The sequence below is a fragment of the Schistocerca gregaria genome, chromosome 4 (assembly GCF_023897955.1).
Source record: "Schistocerca gregaria isolate iqSchGreg1 chromosome 4, iqSchGreg1.2, whole genome shotgun sequence".
NCBI classification, from domain to species: Eukaryota; Metazoa; Arthropoda; class Insecta; order Orthoptera; family Acrididae; genus Schistocerca; species Schistocerca gregaria.
The window spans coordinates 267064260-267072548 of record NC_064923.1 but is presented as its reverse complement, the minus strand read 5'-3'; positions in this window follow the sequence as shown (position 1 = coordinate 267072548).

Genomic DNA, 8289 nt, shown 5'->3' with positions numbered 1-8289 from the left:
ATAATCCATTAAAATACGCAATCAAAGACCATTAAGAAAAGGCAGTACAGCCAGCGGCACTCAGAAGTTTCCGGGGGTCTGTCTGCTCAAAAATGGTTCAAATGACTCTGAGCATTATGGAACTTAACATGTGAGGTCATAAATCCCCTAGACTTAGAACTCTTTAAACCTAACTAACCTAAGGACATCACACACATCCATGCCCGAGGCAGGATTCGAGCCTGTGACCGTAGCAACAGCGAGGTTCCGAACTGAAGCACCTAGAACCGCTCGGCCACAAAGGTCGGCGATCGGTCTGCACTTGAAATATTAACATTCACTTAGGGGAGACTAGCCGGAAACTATAAGTACCAGACCACAGATGGTACAAGGTGTGAATATCGATACATACCACTGTGGAAAGAGGAAGAACCACGGCATAACAGCGATAACCACTGGAAACCGAACACAGAGTAACAGTCAAGGTTTAAACCAATGCATAAGGCGGGGCCAGCACGGCTCACAGTTAATAGACATTACAATAATCATTTATTTAATTTTTTAAATTCACATAATCATTCACACTAATATTTAAACAAATTACCAAATATAAATGAAGTCGCAATAATCGCAATGAATACAGTTTTGTTTCCCAGATATATGGTTTTCACCACTTGATGATTTCACAGTCCGTAAATATGCTGACACCTTTCGGCCATAGCCGAAACTAGTTGCAGGTAGCTACAGGATCGGAGCGCACCTGTCATGCGATAACCGTGACACATTCTATGTATCTGTCCCCTTCCGTCTCTAGTTACATAGACGCCATGCAAGGCGCTACGTCTCATATGCACTGCGTAGAGATCCTTTAATGTAATCTACGTCTTTAACGGACGCACAGAGACGACCTGAGGATTTTCCCTTACATAATTAACCAGTATCTTAAAGCTACTGGAGCCATCGTCATATGCTCTGAGCTGTAGAAGGCGCGATGCGGTACTTCCAAGGAAAACCACGCAGCTCAGTTGTAACTGAACTGCACCAGTTGAAACGGAAAACGCAAAACGTCTTCTGTTGCTGTATTATTACCATCTCGGCCTGAAGCACAGTGAGTGAGCTGGCTGCACCACAGAGAGCTTGACCGGTAACCACGTGAACCTGCAACTCAGCCCCAACGTTAACGTTTAGTGTCGATGCATAAGTTTCTAACCACAGAAAACGGGCCTTCAATTTAAATCCAAAGAATAATGAAAGCTGTGTACCTTGATGATTGTATCGACGTGAGTAACGTTGGATTGTTCGTTCTCGTAATGAAGGTCTGTGACACAGCTCGTAGTGGACGAAAATCGTCAGATAACACAGACACAACTCTCAGGTAAGTGTAGCACATCACGAGAGCGTGCACAGGCCATCCTCGCAGAACTGCGGTATAGAAAACTGTGTGCATGGTGGGTGCCTCGAATGCTCACTCCTGGCATACACAGAGGAGGTTGGACATCTGCCAACAATTTCTTTTACGTTTTGAGGGTGAGGGTAGTGGGTTTCTTAACATTCTTGCAAATGATGAAAGCTGGCTTCACTATTTTGGCCCCGAGAACTAGAGAGCAAACTTAAAGAACACCTTCGAGGACTTCACTTTGATAGTGGTTAAGCGGTTCAAGTAGAGGTGAGCTTGTGGCTCCGTCTAAAAATCAAACGTTATACAGAGATGATATTAACAAACTGGTCTCCCGTAAGGGAGAAATGAGTTCCTCGCCAGGGTGACTATGTCGAAAAATACTCGTAAATACACTCCTGGAAATGGAAAAAAGAACACATTGACACCGGTGTGTCAGACCCACCATACTTGCTCCGGACACTGCGAAAGGGCTGTACAAGCAATGATCACACGCACGGCACAGCGGACACACCAGGAACCGCGGTGTTGGCCGTCGAATGGCGCTAGCTGCGCAGCATTTGTGCACCGCCGCCGTCAGTGTCAGCCAGTTTGCCGTGGCATACGGAGCTCCATCGCAGTCTTTAACACTGGTAGCATGCCGCGACAGCGTGGACGTGAACCGTATGTGCAGCTGACGGACTTTGAGCGAGGACGTATAGTGGGCATGCGGGAGGCCGGGTGGACGTATTGCCAAATTGCTAAACACGTGGGGCGTGAGGTCTCCACAGTTCATCGATGTTGTCGTCAGTGGTCGGCGGAAGGTGCACGTGCCCGTCGACCTGGGACCGGACCGCAGCGACGCACGGGTGCACGCTAAGACCGTAAGATCCTACGCAGTGCCGTAGGGGACCGCACCGCCACTTCCCAGCAAATTAGGGACACTGTTGCTCCTGGGGTATCGGCGAGGACCATTCGCAACCGTCTCCATGAAGCTGGGCTACGGTCCCGCACACCGTTAGGCCGTCTTCCTCTCACGCCCCAACATCGTGCAGCCCGCCTCCAGTGGTGTCGCGACAGGCGTGAATGGAGGGACGAATGGAGACGAGTAGTCTTCAGCGATGAGAGTCGCTTCTGCCTTGGTGCCAATGATGGTCGTATGCGTGTTTGGCGCCGTGCAGGTGAGTGCCACAATCAGGACTGCATACGACCGAGGCACACAGGGCCAACACCCGGCATCATGGTGTGGGGAGCGATCTCCTACACTGGCCGTACACCTCTGGTGATCGTCGAGGGGACACTGAATAGTGCACGGTACATCCAAACCGTCATCGAACCCATCGTTCTACCATTCCTAGACCGGCAAGGGAACTTTCTGTTCCAACAGGACAATGCACATCCGCATGTATCCCGTGCCACCCAACGTGCTCTAGAAGGTGTAAGTCAACTACCCTGGCCAGCAAGATCTCCGGATCTGTCCCCCATTGAGCATGTTTGGGACTGGATGAATCGTCGTCTCACGCGGTCTGCACGTCCAGCACGAACGCTGGTCCAACTGAGGCGCCAGGTGGAAATGGCATGGCAAGCCGTTCCACAGGACTACATCCAGCCTCTCTACGATCGTCTCCATGGCAGAATAGCAGCCTGCATTGCTGCGAAAGGTGGATATACACTGTACTAGTGCCGACATTGTGCATGCTCTGTTGCCTGTGCCTACGTGCCTGTGGTTCTGTCAGTGTGATCATGTGATGTATCTGACCCCAGGAATGTGTCAATAAAGTTTCCCCTTCCTGGGACAATGAATTCACGGTGTTCTTATTTCAATTTCCAGGAGTGTATGTAGACATAAAGAAATGAGATGCAGAATGTTGATTAAGTTAGATTTATTAATAAAGTTGTACGAGTTTTCACATGAAAATTCGGAGGCTTACTTTTCAGCATGCTCTTATCACTAAAATTCAACAGCTGCAGTTGTCATAGTGTCACTTACGAAGTAATGGCAACGGCGGACGCGTCTTGAAAGCAAATCTATTATCGTAACTATTCGGGCGTGTATTGATTAGGACTACATCTCTGACACCGCATTTACTTTGATAGGGTGGTTTCGATAAAATGCGAGCATTGGCAGTCTAGAACATGGTTACACTTTTCACTGCGTTCAGCTGAGGCTGATTTGCTGGATTACTTGTGGCGCAGATATAGTTCATGCCCTCTTATGCGTCCTTTAACTGTACGGCCTGTCCGCACTATGTACACTTTTGTATATTTACACCTAACTTTGTAAACAAAAAAAGTCTGTAGAGATTGTGCTCGATATTCCATCAATTTTGAGGTACCTTTTATTTCACGGATACTAGACAAAATGGCTTCAAATCTTTACTTCGGAATATCTTCCCAATGCGATCGGTCACGCCCTTTCTACAATGATGACCCGAGAATACACGGTGGCAATTATTGAACTACATGAAAAAAACGTAAATTAGTTACAAACTACGGCATGCATACCATTATTCATGATGTAGACGTCATTACAGATATTCGGATGTTCGATATGCCTCCCATCATTGGCGGTGACGTGGCGGAGACGAGTAGCGAAATTCTGCATGATCTGCTGAAGTGTCGGAACATCGATGCTGTCGATGGCCTCCTGAATGGCTGTTGTCAGCTCAGCACTGACATTGGGGTTATTGATGTACACCTTGTCTTTAATATAGCCCCACTAAAAGGAGTCGCATGTGTACATATGCGGACAATATGGCGGTCAATCGAGGTCCATGCCAGTGGCCTCTGGGTACCCCAGAGCCACAATGCGGTCCCCAAAGTGTTCTTCCAGGACATTAAACAATCTCCTGCTTCAATGGGGTCGAGCTCCGTCTCGCATGAACCATATCTTGTCGAAATCAGGGTCATTTGGATAATGGGGATGAAATCATCTTCCAAAACCTTCACGTACCGTTCGGTAGTCACCGTGCCATCAAGGAATATCGCATCGATTATTCCATGTCCGCATGTCGTGGTCGTGAGGTAGCGTTCTCGCTTCCCACGCCCGGGTTCCCGGCGGGGTCAGGGATTTTCTCTGCCTCGTGATGGCTGGGTGTTGTGTGATGTCCTTAGGTTAGTTAGGTTTAAGTAGTTCTAAGTTCTAGGGGACTGATGACCATAGATGTTAAGTCCCATAGTGCCATTTGAACCATTTTTGATTATTCCATGACTGGACACTGCACACCATACTGTCACCCGTTGAGGGTGAAGAGACTTATCGATCGCGAAATGCGGGTTCTCAGTTCCCTAAATGCACCAATTTTTGCTTATTGACGAACCCATCTAAACGCAAGTGAGCTTCGTCGCTAAATCAAACCATGCAAACACATACTAATTCCCATCATGTGCCGCGGGCAACTGTGCAGTTTAAACGTCCTAACGCAAACCGTTCAGAAGCTATGATATTTTATTTCATATAGTTCAACAATTGTCACCTTGTGTTATCACCACTAAGTACAGCGAGATTGGATGCCACCTGGTGGCATTGCGAACAAGTGCTGCAGTAAGGAAAGTATTTGAACAGAGCAGAGAGAAATGAGAAAAAATTCTAGTGCCGATACGAGCCGCTGATGGGATTCAAATAGTTCAAACTGCTCTGAGCATTATGGTACTTAATATCTGAGGTCATCAGTCCCCTAGACTTACAACTACGTACACCTAAAGGACATCACACAAATCCATGCCCGAGGCAGGATTCGAACCTGCGGCCGTAGCAGCAGCGCGGTTCCAGACTGAAGCGCCTAGAACCGCTCGGCCACAATGGCCGGCCGCCAATGGGGAAATCCACTGAAGTGAGTGACTTTGATAAAGGGACGGTTCCTGGGAACGCGCATCTCGGAAGCGGCGTAACTGGTTGGACGTTCGTGTGCTACTGTCGTGAGCATCTATGGAAAGTGACTGAAGTACCGCAAGATCACGAGTAGTAAATTTTAGATCCGCCAACCTCATTACAGAACGTGGCCTGCCCTCCCTATAAAAGAGGACAGGAAGCGGTCTGCCCTTTTTGGGGAACACTTAGTACAGCGTGTGTTGCCGAACATGGACCTACACTGCAGAACAGTACGAGTATCTATGTCGTCCCAACAACATAGTCGGTTACAACTAGATTAGGCACAAGATCATCGAAATACGATTGTGGATCAATAGAAACGTGTCGTCTCGTCAAATAAATCACGTTTCTTGTTACATTGGACCAGTGGTCATTTACAGATAAGTCGTCATCCCGGCAAATGGCTGTTCGAAACAAGCTTTGTGACACGGTCGCATATCAACGGGGGCAGTACTGTTCTGTGGAATACATTCACCAGTGTTTCCGTGGGACGTATGGTAGCAATCGAAGTCACCATGGCAGCTGTGGCCTCAATGAACATTATTGCGGACCACCTATATCGCTTCACGCTTGATTTACTTATTTTATTTACATGTCAAGTTCCGTAGGACCAAAATCAGGGCCGCGCGAGATTAGCCGAGCGGTTTCAGGCGCTGCAGTCATGGACTGTGCAGCTGGTCCTGGCGGAGGTTCGAGTCCTCCCTTGAGCATGGGTGTGTGTGTTTGTCTTTAGGATAATTTAGGTTAAGTAGTATGTAAGCTTGGGACTGATGACCTTAGCAGTTAATTCCCATAAGATTTCACACACATTTGAACATTTGAACCAAACTGAGGAGCACATCTCCAAGGTCATGGAATGTGTCAGTACTTGAAACTACAACATAAAAGTAATAACAGATAAAAATAAATGTTTATAAACCCGTAAAAAGTTAGTCTATAAGATTAAGTAAATACATACGACAATACAATAAGAATCAGCTTAATTTTTCAAGGAAGTCCTCAACAGAATAGAAGGAGTGACCCATGAGTAAACTCTTCAGTTTCGATTTACTGCTAAGATGTTTGTATTCCAGATGTAGCTTATTGAAAATGGATGCAGCAGTATACTGCACATCTTTTTGCGCAAGAGTTAAGGAAGTCCGATCTAAATGCAGGTTTGATTTCTGCCGAGTATTAACTGAGTGAAGGCTGTTTATTCTAGGGAATAAGCTAATATTGTTAACAGGAAATGACAGTAAGGAATATATATATATATATATATATATATATATATATATATATATATATATATATATATATATATATATATTGAGAGGCCAATGTCAAAATACCGAGACTCGTGAACAGGTGTCGACAAGAGGTTCGTGAACTTAACACCACTTATTGCCCGAAACACGCGTTTCTGAGCGAAAAATATCGTTTTAGAATGGGAAGAGTTACCCCAAAATATAATACCATACGACATAAGAGAATGAAAATAAGCAAAGTAGACTAATTTTCGAGTCGAACGATCACTCACTTCAGATACCGTACGAATAATAAAAATGGCAGTCGTAAGTCTTTGAACAAGATCCTGAACGTCGGCTTTCCAAGACAGCTTACTACCTACCTGAACACCTAGAAATTTGAACTGTTCAGTTTCACTAATCATATGCCCGTATTGTGAAATTAAAACGTAAGGTTTTGTTGAATTGTGTGTTAGAAACTGTAAAAACTGAGTCTTACTGTGATCTAGCGTTAGTTTATTTCCTACAAGTTTGAACTTAGGTTATGTACTGCACTATTTGAAACCGAGCCAATGTTGCACACAACATCCTTTACTACCAAGCTGTCAAAGAGAAATATTTTAGAGCTACCCGGAATACTAGAGGGCATATCATTTATATAAATAAGAAACAGATGTGGCACCAACACTGATCCCTGGGGCAACCCCCACTTGACAGTACCCCACACAGATAGCGATGGCGTCCTCCAGCAAGACAACTGTCATGTCACAATGCCACATTTGTGATACAGTGGTTTATGGAGCATGATAGTGCTCGATGGAACGCACATGGGACGCTGTTGGGTGCCAGTTTGGATTTAACCACGGGTCGCACGGAAACCGAAACGAATGTTCCTCAAAGGATAACAGTGCACCCGTCGGCCTGTGTCCGTGGTGCTTAGTATGTTTCGAGCAGCTATTGGCCCAGAAGACTTGTTTTCCAGGCAAGACCACAGCCTGGTGTAAAAAGAAATGTGAATCCTCCGGCACGAGACTGATCCACTGTCAAATCTCGATGATCTCATGATCACTTCAGTCATAAATGACGACTTCGTTGAGTCAACATGGGATTACTTAGGCGTAATGGAGCCCGATGTTCAGCAATGTGCGCCGAACAGTGAACTCCGATACACTTCTGCCTGTACCGGTACTGTACTCCCTCGCCAGATCTGCCACAGATCTCCACATGTATCCTACTTTACAGAGCGAGCAAGCCTGCTTCTTCCACGTTCTGTGCAGATACGTTGACGTCCTACACCTTGTCGGCTACTCGTGGTTACTCGATCTTTCAAACTATTTTCCACAGAAGCTCTTGACAGTAGCTCGTGAACAGGCAACCAGCTCCTCCGTCTCCGAGGTGCTCGTTCCGAGCCGCAGTGCCCTAACATCCTGCCCTTAGTAGTCAAATTCGACCATATCGGCGGATTTCCCCAGTTCTCGCCAGTGTCGTCGTTTGAATGATTCCCTATTCGTCTCTGCTCCGCTTACAATGAGGTGACAAAAGTCATCGGATACCTGCTAATTGGTGTCGGACCTCCATTTTCCCGGGGTAGCGCTGCAGCTTGACGCAACATTGACTCAAGAAGTCGTTATAAATCCTCTGCAGAAATAATGAGTTATGCTGTCTCTATAGCCGTCCATGATTGCGAAAGTGTTGCCCGGTGCAGGAGTTTCGGTGAATATGTACCCAGTATGTATCTCTATGAGGCTGTTCGCAGCCAATGCTATTATGTACACGGAGTTCGCGCCATTATAAAATAGTTGCAAAATGCACGAAGTCACGCTTGTCACGAAGATTAG